The sequence below is a fragment of the Rhipicephalus sanguineus genome, chromosome 7, assembly GCF_013339695.2.
Source record: "Rhipicephalus sanguineus isolate Rsan-2018 chromosome 7, BIME_Rsan_1.4, whole genome shotgun sequence".
Classification (NCBI taxonomy): Eukaryota; Metazoa; Arthropoda; class Arachnida; order Ixodida; family Ixodidae; genus Rhipicephalus; species Rhipicephalus sanguineus.
The window spans coordinates 126,536,122-126,555,244 of record NC_051182.1 but is presented as its reverse complement, the minus strand read 5'-3'; the positions used below and the strand labels follow the sequence as shown (position 1 = coordinate 126,555,244).

At 50.3% G+C, this 19,123-nt stretch overlaps 1 long non-coding RNA gene across 1 annotated transcript; it reads right to left on the bottom strand.

Moving 5' to 3' along the window:
• Positions 1-2,929: 2,929 nt before the first annotated feature.
• On the bottom strand, positions 2,930-18,757 carry LOC125759349 (uncharacterized). Its single transcript, XR_007416932.1, has 2 exons — positions 18,629-18,757; positions 2,930-3,198 (listed from the first exon to the last, which is right to left on the bottom strand). It is a non-coding gene; the product is annotated as an uncharacterized LOC125759349 (long non-coding RNA).
• Positions 18,758-19,123: the final 366 nt, after the last annotated feature.

The window sequence follows — 19,123 nt, the reverse complement described above, 5'->3', positions numbered from 1 at the left end:
AAGTGAAGCTGATAGTGGTCTATCGCAAATATTTTGGCAATATGGCCGGCCAGCAACAGCGTCAATATTTTGCGAATATCAATGGTATTGTCACGTGGTTGTGACGGTAAAAAATGCTGCAGCAAGAATGGGAATCATGGTTGAGCAACTTGTGCACAGAAAATCAAAACTCAATATACAAGCGATACACGCTTCGCACTGATAACGGCGAGAACAGTCGTCGGCCGTCGAGTAATCTGGTCATCGGTGGAACGGAACATCAGTCATCGAACCTTCTAGCGTTATCGCTGGTGCTCGCGTAAGCTCTCGAATAAGCTTGACTATTCGCGTCCGGCGCGTAATCTTAACAGAATGATCTCGAAAAATCGCGAAGCTTCTCAAACATTACGGCGATGTCTGCGCCAAACGTTGCTAACAGTCTTCGTGGGCGAAACCTGAATGCATCAGAAAAAAGCAATAAACACGCGTGACCGTAATATCGCTAGTGTGAAGAGGTTTATTGGTTGTTTAAGGACGTAACAGATGTCAGCGGCAAGGCAGCGAGAAGAATCGTCCAGAGGCACAGCGGCGATCCGAAACACGAGCCGAGCGAGCCGAGCGCTGGCGATGCTGCTGGCAACTATTCTTCTTCACAATCACCCCCGCTGAAAAAGGAGCCATCCTGGCGACCTAAGAAGTTTCACGCAGAGGCTCATGGTACGGCTTCAGGCGGGAAACGTGGAAGATGTCACGTTCACGCCGGCGCATGTCATCCGATCGAGAAACTGGCTCCATAAGAAAATTAACTGGAGAGGTTTTCTCCAAGACGGTGTAAGGCCCCTCGTACCTTTGAACGAGCTTCGAGGAGAGTCCCGGAGTTTGGTATGGGACAGATCGCGATACGAGAGACCCTGGGGCATAGCTAGGGTGAGGTGCTGCGGTTTTCTTTCTCGCGTTGCTGCTTTTGCGAGGTAAACGTGCGGGCGAGCTGGCGACACTCTTTGGCTTGTCGAGCAGCTTCGGACACAGATGGACATTCAGAAGCATCGGGATGGTAGGGAAGTAGAGTGTCGATAGTATGTGAAGGCTCGTGTCCGTAAAAAAGAAAGAAAGGCGAAAAAATTACACCATTTTACGCTAAATGGGACCATGAGGAGATGCGTAGGGTTGCAGAAGTTGCGCCTTTTCCTTTCCTCAACCTCTCCTCCTCCTCGGAGCACTTGCACGATCGCGTTTCGTTGGCGTTCGTTGGGCATGCTACCGACCTCGCGTCTTGGAACGCGAAGAGGAACGCTACACGCGTCTTGTCTTCCCTCTAGCCTGGCCGTTAATTCTCACAGGGTGAGCGGGGAACGCGGTGGACAGACGCGCGAGAGGGGGGCACCGTAAGAGAGGAGAGAGAGGGGGAGGAGGCGCGCATGCGCCGGCGCTCATCGCGGCGTTGCGCAGGAGAGAATTTCGGCATGTTTAGCCCGCGTTTCAGAGGAAGAGTGGAGAGGGGGGAGAGGAGCGGGGAGGGGAGATGGGAGAGGGAAAGTGGAGAGGGGCAAGATGATAGAGAAAGTGGGAAGGGGAAGGGGTGAGGGAAAGGGGAGAGGGGGAAATGGGATGGGAAGTGGAGCAGTCGGTGGGGAGGAGCAATGGTGAAGGGGAGTGAAGAGGAGGTATGTGGAGAGGGTATGCGCATGCGCAGTAAGGGTGGTCACGCCGCACACCACCACCACCATCGGCTTGAACTCCGCTATAAGATGCTTCGCATCTAAAATCCGGTAGTTGTTTATATCGCGGTGTTGTATGCGAATGTTACATAGGGGAGAACACGGTCCCAGTTGCTATGGTCAGATGCGACGTTACATCGAGAGCATATCACCCAGCGTGTGGTTAAACCGTTCCGTGAGCCCGTTAGACTGCAGGTGGTATGCTGTGCTCGTCCTATGAATGACACGGCATTCCGAGAGCAGAGCTTCGACGACCTCGGAGAGGAAAGCGCGGCCTCTGTCCCTAAGGAGCTCTCGAGGGGCGCCATGTCGATGAATGAAGTGCCGTAAAATGAGAGGCGACATCCCGAGCGGTAGCGCTCGGCAAAGCGGCAGTTTCGCGTAGCGTGTCAGGTGGTCGACAGCCAATATAATCCACCGATTGCCATCTGGGGTCATTGGAAGGGAACCGTAGAGATCAACGCCGACGCGATCAAATGGCTTGGTAGGGCATGGAAGCGGCTGCAAGCGCCAGTCGCACGTAAAGGTGTTGATTTGCGTCGTTGGCAATCAGGACAGCACTGGACGAATTTCCGCACAAAACTGTACATGCCGCGCCAGTAATAGCGATGGCGAAGGCGTTCGTATGTTTTGAACACCCCGGCGTGGCCACATTGCGGATCGTCGTGAAGAGAGGCGCATACTTGCGATCGCAAGCTGCGTGGAATGACCAGTAGCCACCGGCGGCCATCGGCAGCGTAGTTGCGGCGATGAAGCAGTTGATCGCAGATGGTGAAATGGAAAGCTTGACGTCGGAGGGATGGAGATACAGGAAGGGTGGATGTGCCAGATAGATAATCAAGAAGATATGCGATCCACGGGTCACGAACTTGTGCGGTGGCAATGGAGTCGAGATCGAGAGATGACACGTGGCAGACGCAAGTGGTTCCGCACGCTGGATCCGGAGGTAAGGGTGAGAGGGAGAGGGCGTCAGCGTCAGAGTGCGTTCGTCCGCAGCGGTATACGACGCGAATGTCGTACTCCTGGATGCGGAGTGCCCATCGCGCTAGGCGGCCAGAAGGGTCTTTCAACGTGGCGAGCCAGCAAAGCGCGTGGTGATCGGTCACTAAATCGAACGGGCGGCCGTGTAAGCACGGCCGGAACTTTCCAAACGCCCACACCAGAGCCAAACAACCTTTTTCAGTCACGCTGTAATTAGTTTCGGCTTTCGTCAGCGTGCGACTAGCGTAGGCTACGACGTATTCTGAATAGCCGGGCTTTCGTTGAGCGAGGACAGCGCCAAACCCGACCCCGCTGGCGTCTGTGTGCACTTCGGTAGGAGCCGTCGGATCGAAGTGGCGAAGAATAGGTGGGGAGGTGAGCAGGCGGCGCAGTGTAGCGAAGGCGACGTCACATGCAGGGGACCAGGTGGAGAGGTTCCCGTCGCCGCAAGGAAGATGGGTTAACGCTGACATGATAGATGCAAAATTGCGAACAAAGCGCCGGAAATAGGAGCATAGGCCTACAAAACTTCCAAGTTCTTTCATGGTCGTGGGCTTGGAAAATTCCGCGACTGCACGAAGTTTTGCAGGGTCAGGTAATACGCTATGTTTGGACACGATGTGGCCTAGACGAGCTCCCGGGCAGCGAAGGGGCATTTCTTGAGGTTGAGCTGAAGGCCAGTGTTGGTCAGACAAGTCAAAACGTGCCTGAGGCGAAGGAGGTGCGTGAGAAAATCATGCAAGAAAACTACGACATCGTCGAGGTAACAGAGGCACATAGACCACTTTAGACCACGTAGCGTATTATCCGTAAGTCGTTCAGACGTAGCAGACGCGTTACAAAGCCCAAAGGGCATGACGTTAAACTCATATAGTCCGTCAGGTGTAATGAACGATGTCTTCTGGCGATTGGCTTCAGCCATTGGAACTTGCCAATAGCCAGACCGCAAGTCCAGTGACGAGAAGAATTCTGCGCCGTGAAGGGTGTCAATGGCGTCATCAATGCGCGGCAAAGGATAGAATTCCTTGCAGGTTATGTTATTCAAACGACGGTAGTCCACACAAAACCGGATAGATCCGTCTTTCTTACGCACCAGGACGACAGGAGACGCCCAGGGACTGTGCGATGGTCGAATAACATCTCTAAGAAGCATATCTTCGACTTGGTCGATAATGACGCGGCGCTCTTCAGCGGAGACGTGGTATGGTCTTTGACGCAGCGGCTGGCGTAAACCGGTGTCAACGTAATGTTGTACTTGTGACGTGCGGCCCAGTTGAGGTTGTGACACATTGAAAGAATTCCGGAACTCGTGCAGAAGATCAAGTAGGTCGGCGTGTTCGGCTGGGGTGAGGGTATTGGCAATGGCACTGGAAAACATGTCCCCGGACGACTCCCCGAGTGCCGATAGGGCATTTGGTTGGTCGCAGCAGTCATCCGGGACGTCAGAATGAGACGAAGGGTTAAGATCTTCCACGCGGCCGAGACATTCGCCTGCATGCAGCGTGATAGGTGCGGAGAGCGGATTCAAGACGAATATATTGCTGCTGCCGGCGGGGATGTCAATCGTTGCGAAAGGTAGCGGCAGAGCTCTACGACTTGTGAAGACATTGGATGGCGTGAAAAAGACCGTAGCCTCGGTGTGGGCGTTGCAGGAAATGGGAACAAGTGCGGAAGTGCCAGGCGGAATGTCGGTATCCTCACGAACGAGCAACTTAGGCGGCTGATGAACAGCGTCAAGTAACGGGGCGTCACACAATGGTGAAAACTCAACTTCGGCGCGTGTGCAGTCGATGACGGCATTATGGCGGGATATGAAGTCCCACCCGAGGATGACGTCATGCGAACAGGCAATAAGGACAATAAACTCAACGTTGTACATATTGCCTTGAATGAACACTCTTGTAGTGCAGGTTGCGAGAGGCGTCACTTGCTGCGCGCTTGCGGTGTGGAGCGACAGGCCCGAAAGCGGCGTCGTTACCTTGCGTAATAAACGGCAGAGAATTAGCGGCTATGACTGAAACGGCTGCGCCGGTGTGCACAAGGGCAAAAGTACGAACACCTTCAACAGTTATGGCGACCACGTTAGCAGGGGGGGGGGGGGAGGGAGTGAGGGCTTGGACAGTTCGCAGATGGCGCAGTTCTTGCCTCTTGAACTGCGGTGGTTAGTTTTCTTGGTCGGAGGGTCCGGGCCGACGACGCATGGGGGAGGGCGATCGCCGCCGAGGAGATGGTGAGTGCTGCGGCGGGAAGTCAGGGCGGTGAGTGGGGGCATCGCGCGGTGATGGGCGAGGAACGTAGAGGGGGAAGGGCTGGCTGCCGGATTACGACGACCAGGGCACGGTCACCGAAAGTTTGGGGGCGACGGCGGCAATAGCGGGCGACGTGTACGGGAGTGTAGCAGGCGTAGCAAATCGGTCGATTACCAGGCGTCCTCCATGGATTGGCGATTGTCGGTGCTGCCCAAGATGCAGTATACACAGGCGGTTGCGTGGGCTGTGAGTGCGTGGTGTAAGGTTGTTGCGGAAGCCTACGCGCAACGTCCGCATACGTGAGGGGCGCGGCTACAGACTGCACGGCTTGCGCATAGGCGACAGGAGCGGCCACAGTCAGCGCTCCACGCGCGTAGTGAACAGAGCTGGATGGAGGCGGCTCGTGGTGCGCAAGGGGAACAGCGTGGGTAACCTCCTCCGAAACAACATTGCGGAGCGGGACGCGCAGACGGGTGGTGGGCTCATGCGTATATGACATTAAGGAAACTTGGCGGGCAACTTCCTCGCGGACGAAGTCTCGGACCTGCTGAAGCAACGTCGAATGGTCAGGCATGGTGTCAAAACTGCACAGCGACTCGCCAGCCCGCGGGGGCTCTCGAGTCAGAGCGCATTGCTTCTTCAACTCGTCGTAGCTCTGACACAAGCTGACGACTTCTGAAACTGTGCCCTGATTCGTAGCCAATAGCGTTTGGAATGCGCCGTCGTCAATGCTCTTGAGGATTTGCTTTATCTTGTCTGCTTCAGTCATGGTGTCGTTGACACGTCTACAAAGGTCGACGACGTCCTCAATATAGCTTGTAATGCTTTCTCCTGTCTGCTGTGAGCGGACCCGCAAACGCTGCTCTGCACGCCGTTTGCGGACAGCCGGTCGACCGGACACTTCAGAGGAGGACGTCTTGAAGACGGTCCATGTGGGGATGTTGTGTTTGTGGTTGTTATACCATAATTCGGCGACTCTAGCCAGATAAAATATGACGTGGCCTAGCTGGTCGGGGTCATCCCACTTACTATGCGCGCTCACCAGTTCGTAGTGGTCAAGCCAGTCTTCCACGTCGGTCTCATCTGCACCGCTGAAGACCTTTGGGTCCCGTAGCCGAGGAAGCCCGGTGCAGGTGAAGGGCAGGGCCGAAGGCGCCGGCGGGTTTGCGCGTTCAGTCATGATCGCCGGAAGCGTCCGGCTTCGCAGCTCCAGGGTGTAGCGACGGGGATGAACAGCACCCTCCACCAAATGTGAAGAGGTTTATTGGTTGTTTAAGGACTTAATCGTTGCCAGCGGCGATCCGAAACACGAGCCGAGCGTTGGCGATGCTTCTGGGTGATGATGATGATGATGATGATGTGCCTCTATACATAGCTCATACCCACACTGGGGGATTGGCCAAGAATTGTAGATATGAAGATTTCAAGTTATAACTACATAGTGAACACAAAAGACAAGCAAACATAAAAAAGAACGAGTGCAATAATTATTTGTACATTCAGCCCAGACTTCTCATCCTAACTAGAAATTAGAATAACGAAATTAATGTGTTACCGAACGTCTTCTTTTTTATTGATATTTTTTTCTTATTGATTCATTGCTACTATCGGAACACGTTTCCAATTAGGAATTTAAAAATGCATTCGTTTTGTTTCATGAGGGAAAGCACTAACAGCCTCAAAAACATTCCTGTGGCTGACACCCAAATCCGAAGCACCGAAGGTGAGAATAGCGTCTATTGTTAAGATTATCCCCAGCTTAGCACACGCAGTTTCAAGAAGTCTTTTTCTTTGTAATGTACAGCAGCGACACGAAAAAAAATATTGCTCTATTCATTCGATCTCTGAACAAAATTGACAGAGGGGACATATCGCCAGACCAGCCCTGTGTGCATACAGATTCAACGGGGGCACTCGGCATCGTAATCTAGTTAATAATACCTCTAATTGTATAGTTTGACACCACTGGATTTTCCATGGAAATTTTAATGTCTAAATTCTGTCCATGAAGTTATTGATTCTATGGCGTCTGCTCGAAGGGAAAATTTCCTATACCTAATGGCAGTTATTACTGGCTACTACAGGAAGGACCGAAATTATTTGACCATTCAATGCCGCTCTCGCTAGTGTGTCGGCCATTTCATTTATTTCTAATCCACAATGGCGAGGTACCCATAATAATTTCAAAAGTGTCAACTGTGGAGGAACTAGCGTAAGGAGCGTTTTTAAGGCAATTGATTTTGATGAAGTTGTTAGAGATGTACATACTGACAGGGAATCTGTTATTATTATTGCGCAATGGTCGTTCAAATCTAGTTTTCGCAGCGCTAGTATAATTGCCGAGAGTTCCGCTTCAAACACAGGGGTGAAGTCCGGCAGTCTTAATGAAAATGACCAGCCAAGCAAAGGGGAGTAAATACCTACGCCTGCCTTTTCGTCAATTACTGAAGCCTCTGTGACTACTATATTTTTTGTTTCCGCGTGTGTAAGATAATCTTGCAGCCGACTATTTAACACCCTATATGATTGAAATTTAGGCTTAGAGGGGAAAATCTCATCGAATTCTACCTTAAGATTCTGGTTTGACACATTTGCTGCAGCTACTTCTCGAATTTTCACCTTTAGCCTCTCTAGTTGCTTCTGAACAAAGATAATCTGTGCTGTACGAAAACGTGGCCAATGAGCAAGAAAAAAGGAGTCTGGATCATTTATAAAAGCATATTCAGATCGCCTTAACGGAAAGCTATAAAATTCCGTCAGGATTCGGAATCGACAAGGCAATGTTGGCAAGCGCGCTTCCTGATACAGGACGTTGATTGCTACAAACCTAGTGAGTCCCATACAATCGCAAGGCTTCTCGCTCCAGCATAACCAGATGCTTAGGTTTGTACGCAGGGCCACCCGAGAACGAGACACACCCAAATTCTAATATTGGGCGCATGTACATTTTATCGACCATCACCAGTGTCTCCCTACGTAGTCCATATCGCTTGCTGCTCAGCCTACGTAGTATGCCTAAGGCCCGTTGTGCTTTAGATACGATACTCTCTATGTGAGGAGTCCAGTTGAGTGTCCCATTATAATTGATTCCCAAATATTTTAGCGACTCAACCTGCGGAATAGGCTCTTGTTTATATAATATTGAAATTGAGATGGGATCTGCGATTGGAAATATCAACAATGCCATTTTATTTACATTTAAGTACATGCAAATTGTCTCTAGCCATACCTATAGCATACTCATATATATCTGTAATTTCTGATATAGAGAATTAATATCACTATCAGCCGCGAAGAATGCAATATCATCGGCATAAACATATACCTGCACATCCTGGCAATTGGGGATTAAGCTCATTAATACATTAAATAATACTGAAGACAAGACTGCTCCTTGGGCGACTCCGCGAGTCTGTTTGAACTTTAATGATGCACAGCCGTCCTTATAACAATAAAATTCTCTTGCCCTCAAAAATTCGCCCAACCACGCAATTATATGCTGAGGATAATTATGCCTCAGTAAGTGGTCCAATAAAACTGAATGCTCCACAGTCATACGCTTTGGCTACATCTAACGTCACTAAAGCTGCGAGTTGCCTTCTTTTCCGAGCAAGTTGAATACAGCTTTCTAAGTCAGCGTGCGCACACCATATTGAACAGTCTACTCTGAAGCCAATTTGATTTGGATTTAACAATAAATTATCCGCCATCCAGACTGAAATTCTATTATGGATGGAGGCGCACCTTCTTCTCCACACTAGCAATATTAACGATGGTGCTACCGATTGCACTATCGACAGGTTGTTTACACTATCGAGAGTTTAAAAAAAAAACTATCGATGCTCTCGATAGTCAATTTACCGATAGTTGTGCATCACTACTACAAGTCCACTTGCCTACTCTCTCCGAGAGAATCGGATGTCAGCTAGCTGATCCACGAATAAAGCGTCCCACGCATGGAGGGGGGGGGGGGGGAGAGGCTGTGGTTGCGACATGCCTAATTATCTAAGAGGGGCGCCAAATCTTCCCGAATCTTTGCTCAACCGGGCTCGCCCGTCATGGTTCAATATGCCGCGTTATCGAAATGCCCGTTTGTGACGATAGCGCTGGCAGGTGACTCCTGTAGTTGCACTCCAAGAACGGCAGTACTCCTCACCATTATCCCCTGAATGCCGGGGACCGAAGGCAGGCCGTTGTGGGCAGCACGCCATTGCCTCATTTTGATTTTCGCATGCATCAACAGAGCAGGGGGGGGGGGGGGGGAGAACGTAGCAGTGAAAATTGACCACACAAAGGAGAACCCTGCGTAGCCGATCGCTCTCCACTCTTTATATGGCTGATAACATTGGTAAATTATGCCAATAATCGTAGCGTGTCCTTTGATGCGGTGCGTAAAACTGCGTCCATTTGCCAGGTATTGTCGAGCTTTAAAAAAATGATATCTCGAAAAGAAAGGCAATCAGTGTGTCGTTGCGTACCCTTCTTTAACAGATACATATATACCCGCCACGGTGGTCTGATAGTTATGGCGCTCGACTGCTGACCCGAAGGCCGCGGGATCGAATGCTAGTGGAATTCTCAGTGGAGGCGAAAATGCTTATTGCCCGTGTACTTATGGTACATTCGACTGGTCGTTTGAGAGCGCTCTGACTGTGTTTGAAACTGTTGAATTCAACAGCTTTAAACCTTTTCAACGAGAACAAGCAGGTATGCAAGTCATCTTTCTCCTTCCTGATCATGTTTTGACCCGATAATGTTAGTAGTAATGGTTAGTTGCTATTTTACACGCTTTTTTCATGGCCTGCGGAGCGCTCGAAAACGACCAGTCGATTGTACCATTAGATTGAGGCGCACGTTAAAGAACCCCAGGTGGTCGAAATTTCCGGAGTACTACATTACGGCGTCTGTCATAATCATATCGTGGTTTTGGCACGTTAAAAATCAAAAATTATCAACAGATGCATATGAAGGTGAAAGTAAAGGACATCAGGAAAATTAACGAACTCTTCAGCCACATGCTGAGATTAGTGAGGCGATCTACTCCAATCTGAGGAGAACGATAAATACCCTGTACAAGATAATGATTGCCGCCTCGTGTCATTTCCACTGATTTTTTATCTGCCAGGCGCCAATCACTGTTGGTGACCTGTTGTAGACTATGCGCGCCTGCCTATTATTGAAGCCGCGCGCACAGCAATAAAGCTCATCGGTTAGCATGGCGACGTCCCTGTCTTGTCCTCCCTTTGTCCCTCGTTTCCATTTCCGCTGCTCGAACCAGTGTCAGATATGAACCAGCTAGCTCTGTTGAAAACGGTTTTGACTCTTTTAACGGCAGAGCCGTTTATGCTCGGAAGATCCCCGTACAGCGTTCGCGAAAACTGTCGTCATCATGCCGGCGTGCGCTCACATCATCCTCCTCTTCGTCTTCGGCCTAGCTCCCCAAACCCGTGCGCCCGACGCGCTCTTTCCCGCCGCGCCAATACGTCCGCTGTGCGGTGCGATAACTCGGTTGCACGGGAGGAGTCCACAGAGAGAGAGAGAGAGAGAGATAGAAAGAAAAAGATAGGAAGACAGAGAAAGAAAAAGAGATACGAACAGACGCCAGAAAGGGATAAAAAACAGAGCTAGGTCACTACAGAAAGAGGAACTAAGAGAGAAAGAGGAGGGAACAAAGAAAGAGAAAGAAAGAAAGAAAGAAAGAAAGAAAGAAAGAAGAAGAAAGAAGAAGGAAAGAAAGAAAGGAAGAGAGCGAGAGAAAGAGTGAAAAAGAAAGAGAAAGGGAACGTGACATAAGATCACGTAGCACTCTGGTCACGTGACGCGTCCCCGCCCGATTAACGTAATACTAGTGATGTGACATGTTCCCGCCAAAATGACGTAGCACTGGTCACGTGACATGTTCCCGCCAAACCAATGTCGTTTAAGCGGCGTATAGGGACACGGGCTTGGGAGGGCAGCCTCTATCTCGAGAGTCCGAACACTAGCTGCGCTGCTGGTTCCAGCCATCCACCACTAGTGCGAGGAGCGGACATTTTTTTTTTTCACTGAATGCAGCTCTGGAAGGTCATATGGGTGCTTTGATGTCTTTTAGCAACAGAGTAAAAAAATTCAAAGAATTGCTCTACAACACATACCTTCACAGGGGGCTGGTCGCCGGCGACAGGTGGATAAGCAAACTCCATTGAGAACATGGCGAAGTCACCAGCCTTGAGCGTGATCGGATTGTCAGCGTTATGATGGTTCCACTTGCCGCTAGAGTAAACTGCCCCGTATACATTGCCGTGGCTATAGCCGGCTTCCGTGGCCACTGATTTGCTTTTGTTGTGGAGGCCAACTGCAAAACTGAAAAGGCAATGAGACAAACGAGAATCATAAAGCGCTCTATCACGTTACAGCCGCAGCCCTAAAGCTTTGGATTAATTAGTAGACCGCATTACCTTGTTCTAACGACTACAGGCGTGCGCACGAAGGGGGCAGGGGGGGGGTGTTGTCGGCCACTCCTCTCTAAGCACCTATGACGAGTGCCGCAAAGTGTGCCCCATACGTTTGCTCAGTCATGGCGACGCAGGTATTTCACGACAACAGCGGCCGACAACAGCGGCATTCCGCCGCTATTGTCGCATTCCAAGAACTTTTTAGTTACCATCTTTACTTCAGGAAAGCCAGGGACCAAAGGGAGGCCATTGTTAGCAGCCCGTCATCACTTAATTTTATTTTTATTTTGATCCATTGCGAAGCATGTTGTCCTTTGGACTCGACCAACGGGGGGGGGGGGGGGCGATGCGATGAATCTTGATCCCCCCAAGGAGCGTAGCCAGAAATATTTTTCAAAAGGGGGGGGGGGGGGCACCTCCTTGATCTGAAGGAGGGTCGGGCAGGCAGGTGTGGTCGAGTGCCATTTTGAGCTCTGTATGCTCCTGGCTACGCCACTGCATCCCCCCTATTGTGAAACTCTGCGCACGCCTATGCCATAACGGCTGTGAATGCTAATTGTTGGTCTAAGCTATGTCCCTCCTGTTCATATCATCTCGATGGCGCTCGCTTGATATTTCTGTGATCTTTTGTGTGTGTGTGTGTGTGTGTGTGTGTGTGTGTGTGTGTGTGTGTGTGTGTGTGTGTGTGTGTGTGTGTGTGTGTGTGTGTGTGTGTGTGTGTGTGTGTGTGTGTGTGTGTGTGTGTGTGTGTGTGTGTGTGTGTGTGTGTGTGTGTGTTCGCAACGAAGCTGGCTGCGTCTGAGGGGCGTTTTCTCCACAAAACCTGCAGTTGTGAGTACAGCGCAGGTCCGGCTTTCTCGTCCTTTCGTATTCCTTCTAGAGAGAGAGAATAAACGTTTATTAACTATTCCTATTAGCACCTAAAGTGGGTGGGGCCCTTCGTCCAGTGCTCCACTGGCTATTGCAGCTCGCCGGGCCTGGTCCAGGGTTGCCAGTTGGCTTCCCAAGGCCTAAGCCGACAGTCGCGCCTCCCACGACCAGTATGGTAATGTGTGTGTTTTTATGAGCGCGGAGTTTGCCGCAACAGGACGCGAGGTACAGCTGTATGTAATGTGTGCCAGTGTTGGTGTCCCTCCGCACCAGGGGCACTCATCTCGATATTCGGAGGGGTGTATCTTAGAAAGTGTCTAGGTTGGGGTACGTGTTCGTCTGCAGTCGGCGCCAGTCTCTCAATTGCTCTCTGTTCAGATTCGGGTGAGGTGGTGCCATAGTGCGTCGCTCGAGCCGTTGAGCTTCGAGGATGTCGGCTCGACCGCTTGGTCGCTCGTCGTTGTCAGGGACTATGGTTTCGTCGACAGGGGCGTCCGTTGCTCGGTATGTACTTGCGCGAGCGCGTCGGTCGGCCCGTTCATTCCCGGGAACACCCATATGTGCCGGGCACCAAACGATGCTGTGGTCAGATGCGATGTGCGAGCCTAGGATTCTGAGAACAGTTCGTGGTAGTGTGCCATGCATGTAAAGTCGACGTGCTCTTTGTGAATCCGTGAGGACGGTGGAGCTTGTACCTCGCTTGTCTGCATCTGTGATGGCCAGGGCGATTGCAGCGGCCTCCGCTGTGGCCACGGAATATGTGCGTATCGTCGCTGCCACCAGTTGTCCTCTATTACTTGCCACTGCCGTGTACGTGCGGGACCCGCTTGGAGTGGGGTCGGAGGGGCAGGCGTCCGTGTAGTACACGTCAGGATCAGTGCCGTAGTTGCGAAGCTTTCGTGCACGAGCTTGGCGTCGCGCGCTACCGCGCACAACCTTGCGAATCTCAAGCGCACGGTCAGGGGTATTCCTTCTAGCGCTGCCTTTTACGTCGTAAATAGGTCTTACTGCATGCGCGTGCGGTGGCCGTTGGGGTGGCTGGCAGGGGTGCAGCAGCTTCAATTTTCTCGTTTTCTTCTTCCTTTTCAAACATTTCGCGATCAGCTATCTTCCGGCACGGAGGCCCAGCAGCCAGAATTGCTTGTTATAACAGATAATACGGCGTGAAGGCGTTGGTGTAAGCGGGTTTTTTCACCGTAGAAAACACACAAAAAAAACTGACGGTGCGGCAGCTTCCCGTTTTGATAACCGATAGGTTGCTATAACCGGCGTTGTAGTAAATAGGTTCGAATGCATAAATGCACGCAAAATCGGGAGAAATGTGAGATAATGAACATACGCACGTCTAAGAAACAGAACAAACACATTTATTTTTAGCAATTTTGCGGCCGCTGGACCGACGTTCGTTGAAGTGACTGCGGTTACCGGACCATTCTCCATTTAAACGCACACACTTCTAAACACTTTGCACCTTTAAAGTGACTTCAGGGAAGGTAAAAGCCCTTTTGCGTAACAAGAATTCGCCAAAATCAGGATGTAGGGTTTTCCTTCCCCAAATATTCTTTTGGTTCGCGTAAGGGTTAATGTTTCTCCAAGAACACCTTTTAGGACCTATGGGTGTTATGGGTTATTGAAGCACCTGTACTAGCCCATACGACAGAGTGCCAGCTGGTAAATAGGCTCGCTGATTAAAAAGGCGTTGAATGTGAGTCGAGTTTAGATTAGGAGATCTATCTCTTTTAAAGACACCATAAGTTTAGGCGTATTATCGGAATGTTAACTATTTCATTATGCGGAACAGTAATATTCCCATGGCACTGAACGGTGGCTCAAGGTACTATGGCTGTATATACTAGATGGTCGGTGTAAGGTTGTGTAGTGCGAGCGCTCCGTCCACGTGGTATTTTATAATATGCTACGTTGTGTGTACGGCCGGGCGTGTATGTACGCGTTCTACGCTCATGTCCTCTGTACAATTAGATGCTCCCGGACTGGTAGTTTTTTTTTCAATTAATTTCAGTGATAAGGGTGTTTAGACGATTGTCTACCCCTCATGATATGGCTGTTTCGATTCGTGAAAATGCCTTTCTCAAGGGTGTAAAGGTGTTATAGACACAGTATCCCCCTTAAGCGTACAAGCTGGTTTAATGTGTAGTATGGTGAATGGATGTAGTTCCTTGCGCACGTGCAAAAGCCTCGTGGGTGCCACACTACCGGATTCCGATCAGTCACAAAATTGCACTCTTTGTAGGCTAGTACATGGACGCTTCGTAGACGCGTAGAGACCGGTTACCAATGGGTCACTGCTCAGCACTGTAGGCTCCCGTTGTATCGCGAAGGCAGCGCCCTCCGGGGGAACTGTCAGTTTTGTGCAGTAGAATTACAAAGCCGGTTTATGTGCTCGCTGCCACCAGCAGCGCAGCACACTAGTGTATTGCGTTGCAACCTAAAAAATATGACAGATCCGCCCACATTACTGCGGTGCGCCTGCATTTCACGAATGAAGTGCAGTCAGGCCACCTGCTTTCGCCTCGAACCGTGAGTATTTTTTCTCGGCCAATGTAAGCACTACACACATAAGAATTAAAAATCCGTCGTTTCTACATAAAACATTGCGTTTGGCTGAACAGTGATGTCAGAATCCCTGACGAAATTAACCAGGATATTCACGTTTCGGACCTAAAGCCATCGACACAAACGTCCGTGCTTGACGTCACGATAATGAGTAAGCGCCATTGGATGGATCGTTTATGTAAATTTTCTGTTGGCTGAGCTCACTTTTAAATGCGAATGCATTTCTTAGTCGGGCTATGTCGGGCGTCCGGCGTTGTCCGCGGCGCCCTCTCCCATAGCAACAGCTGCGGGCGCGCGCGCTTATCCTCGCCCCTAGCAACCGGAGCATGTGGTGCGAGAAAGTGTAGGAGAGGGTAGGTGCAGTGCTTCGCCGCTTCTTCTCTCGCCGTTCGCTCTTTCCTCCCTGCGCCCCACTCTCCCGTCCGCTCGCGCCTCACTCTCGACCGTTCGCCGGCTGGGCGCCTCTCAAGAACATCCGGAAATGTGTGCTCGAGACGCCGCTGTGAAACGCCAACGCCGAGCCGAGAACGCTGGCGCCCCACTCTCCCGTCCGCTCGCGCCTCACTCTCGACCGTTCGCTGGCTGGGCGCCTCTCAAGAACATCCGGAAATGTGTGCTCGAGACGCCGCTGTGAAACGCCAACGCCGAGCCGAGAACGCTGGCGCCCTACTCTCCCGTCCGCTCGCGCCTCACTCTCGACCGTTCGCTGGCTGGGCGCCTCTCAAGACGATGGCAGAAGTCGGTGAAGGCGAATGTCTGACGGCAACGGTACCCTCTCTCGGCGCAAGAAATGCATTCGCATTTCCTCACGATTCCCTTCGGGGAGGCGGGGGCATTTTTTTCCTTTCTTTGGAGCCGACTACTGTACACCGCATAATCCCAGCATGAGGTGCAATGGTCCGTCATAAAATTGGTATATATAACGGAAGACTTCAGAATGAATCATGAACGTAAGGAGTAAAAAAGTATATATAAATTAATAAACACATTTATACTTCTGAGTACGAAGCAATAAAAAACCTGACCAGGGTGTTTTAGACGATTGGAAGCCCCCCCCCCCCCCCCCTTGAGGTGGGTGTTTCGATTCGAGAAAATGCCTTTTTTCTTAAGGTGTAAGGGTGCTTTGTATATAAGCAGCGAAACCACCTTAAAGGTGCAAAGTGGTTTACTGTGAAGCTTTGTGCATATGGACAGTTTTCACATGCACGGTGTCCGCTGTCTCCGCCCAATAAACTGATCCATAACACTGCATCTCCCACCTAACGAGGACGATCCTTTAGGCCTGCATAAATAAAAGTTTTTTTTTCTCTCTCTCCCCGTACTTACGTCGCATCGTCTGCGAGGATCCGCGCAAGATATGTGTGGGTTAATTTTTTTGGATTCATCAATGTTAGGTCGGCAATTGTTGTATCGAATTCACAATCTTTCAATTGGTCATTATGCGGCACCTGGAAAGACAACATTAACCCACAGTTTAGTGTCAACCGAAATGACTTTTCTCTTCGTATCTATACCGATCAAATTTACAACGTCCAAAAGAAAATGCGCAAGCTCTAGCAGGGCAAATATTTGACCCTTTCAGGGCCAAATTAATTATTTTCAATGTAAGCAACTGATTTGTAGATTTTGAGTAAGCAGCATGGATCATGGTAGTCCAAAAAGGTGAAAAAATATTTGCTCCCACTTTTCGATGAAGTGTAATTAATATCGAATTAATTTAATAAACAATAATTATTGAATAATATTTCCATTATTTGTACTTCATTTATAACTTAAAAGTTATTTAGATGAGATAACATAATGCCAAATAGCCAAAATTAAAATTTTCGGCTCAGAAATAACTTTCTATTTCAGCACGGTGACAGAACAGCCCGACCGATTCCGCAATTTCTTTGTTCACACGTGACCTCGCTTTGTTGTGCGTACCAGGTTGGCAGCAAATGTAGAGAAGGTGCTAAATATGAGCTCCTGAGGAAAAGCAGTTCTCTATCTTTATCAGGTGATTGCTGATTGACCTACAAGGTTGATGATTCCAATTGGAATCACTGAACCTGAAAGGGTTAAGCGCGAGTAATTGGGTTCAGTCGAGAAAGTCAGAGGCCAGTTCTGTAAGCTGCCACGAAAGCAACAAGAAATACAGTACTGCTATTTAAAATTTTTCAAAGCTAAGAAAACACCGTGCCACATCCGTGCAGTTCATATTAGAGTGCAAGAAGTTTCGCCGAAGGAAAGGGAATGTCGTTTAAGCATGATCTTGTGACGTTTTGGCCACGTGGCAATTAACATACTATAGTCAAACGAGATTGCACTTAATAGGGCGTCAATGCTACGGGAGTTCTATTGCTAACCTACGGCCATATCACAGCGGCCAGTAGAAAACGCAGCAGTGACAATTTCGCTGTCCCGGTTCACAACGTAGATTAGAGGCTAAATGTATAACGAAGAAGAAAATTCACTGCAATTCCACTGCCACGAAGATGAAAGCCAGCGACAGCGCCTTCACGTCGTTTTCGTGCCCATATATGTGCTTCTGTGAGCGTCTGGCGCTTCCTTCATTTTGTGCCGTTCTTCCTCCGAGCGGACGACACGCGTCCGTACCATAGCTAGTGCGTGCAAAGGGGCAACTGCTGACAAAAGCGTTAGTGCTATCTTTGTCACGAGACAAAGCGGGCACCACGATTGATGTCAAGTGCATACCCGCTGAGCATCGCGACACTCTGGGAAAGACGCATCGGAGGAGACTATAGGGGCCCCCGAGGATTGTTGTTCGTGCAACCTTTTGTGCGAGGACGCGATGTGCCAGAACCTCACATAGAGCTTTGCTTTGAAAATTCACTCGCTGGTTTCGCAACTGTGAAAATAAAACGGTTTGGTAACGCAGGAATGTGAGAACGCTCCTGTCAGCATTCTGCCACCGCCTGGTACCACTGGGTGGAACCCTGCGCGGTACGACTGGTGTTTACCACACTGTAGCTCCAGTAGTACCTATTCCACGCAACAACCGGGCGGTTAAAACTGCCCGCATGGTGCATGGTGACCAGCCATGTGTTAAAGGGGCCCTGCAACACCTTTCTGAGTTATATCGGAATAGTCTCATTATTGACGTATAACTCTTCACGAGTCATATGCCGCAAAAATTTTTCGAATCCGTCAAGTCTAAGTGGTGTTAACAAATTATAGAAATCACGTTCCGCAGCTTTCTCCCACCACTCAACGCCGCCAGCGCGCGGAAAGCTGCACGGGGCGGAGGTGCGAGGAGGTGCCCAAGAGTTACGTCAGCGCCGGCGGCATTTTTTTTTTCCTCATTTTTTTCTCTCTGGCGTCTCGGCGCAACCACGTGGTCTGTGGCGCCACTTCCGGTCGGCTTGCGTGGTCGTTGTCGAGCGGAGCCCATCGCACCGTGTATCGCGCACGCTTGAAAACTGTGAGTCGGTTTGGTAATGTTGGGTGTGCACCTCGAACTGCCGTAGTGTTTTCATGCGCTCTGCCAACCATGGACGCAAACCTGCGTGCGCGTTTGGAACGAATGACAGCTGAGATGGGTTTCGACCCACACTCCGATACACTGCCTCGTTGCACTGCTCGCGCTTGAATCGTATTCAACACGGCAAAGCTGCGTGCACCCTTCTCCCAGTGGCGGTACTTCGATGCTGTTTGCTCTTCGAATGCGGGCGCACAGCGAGTGCGGGCTGCCAACAAAGAACTAAAGACTAGAAGAAAAGATCGTGGGGCATCAGGCCGGCGCGGACCCATCCCCCGGCTGTCTGCAGCTACCGTGAAAATGCGAGTCTGCTTAGTTGCTGTGTCGCGGTTTCTCGGGAACGTGAGACTACGGGGAGGAGGAGGAGGTAAAACTTTATTTGACCAAGGGATTTGGGCACGTACGTCCCAGGGTCCCCGCATGACCCCACTGCGCTATGCGTTCATGAGTTCATGCAGTTCCATGATGTGGTACGGGGAGGATGCCGAGGTACGGCTCGATGACATACTGAACAGACAGCGAACGGGACTCTCGCCATACAGCGAACACAGATGTCCTAAACTAGCCGGCGCCAGCATTGTTATCGGAGAAATACTGCACCCCTGCCTCGGTCAGTCGTGAGAACGTGCCGACGACGCAGTTTTCAGCTGACGAGGCAACACTCGAACGGCTGCCACTCTCAACGGCAACCGGCGATGGGCAAAAGCACAGAAATATTCCCGATTTCGGCACTGCGCATGGTGAAGAAAACGCAACCACGCAACTACGAGCAGACGAGCTGTCGGTGAGACCGGGAGTGCTAATATTAATGTTTGTTCGGTGTTTTAACGGCATAAC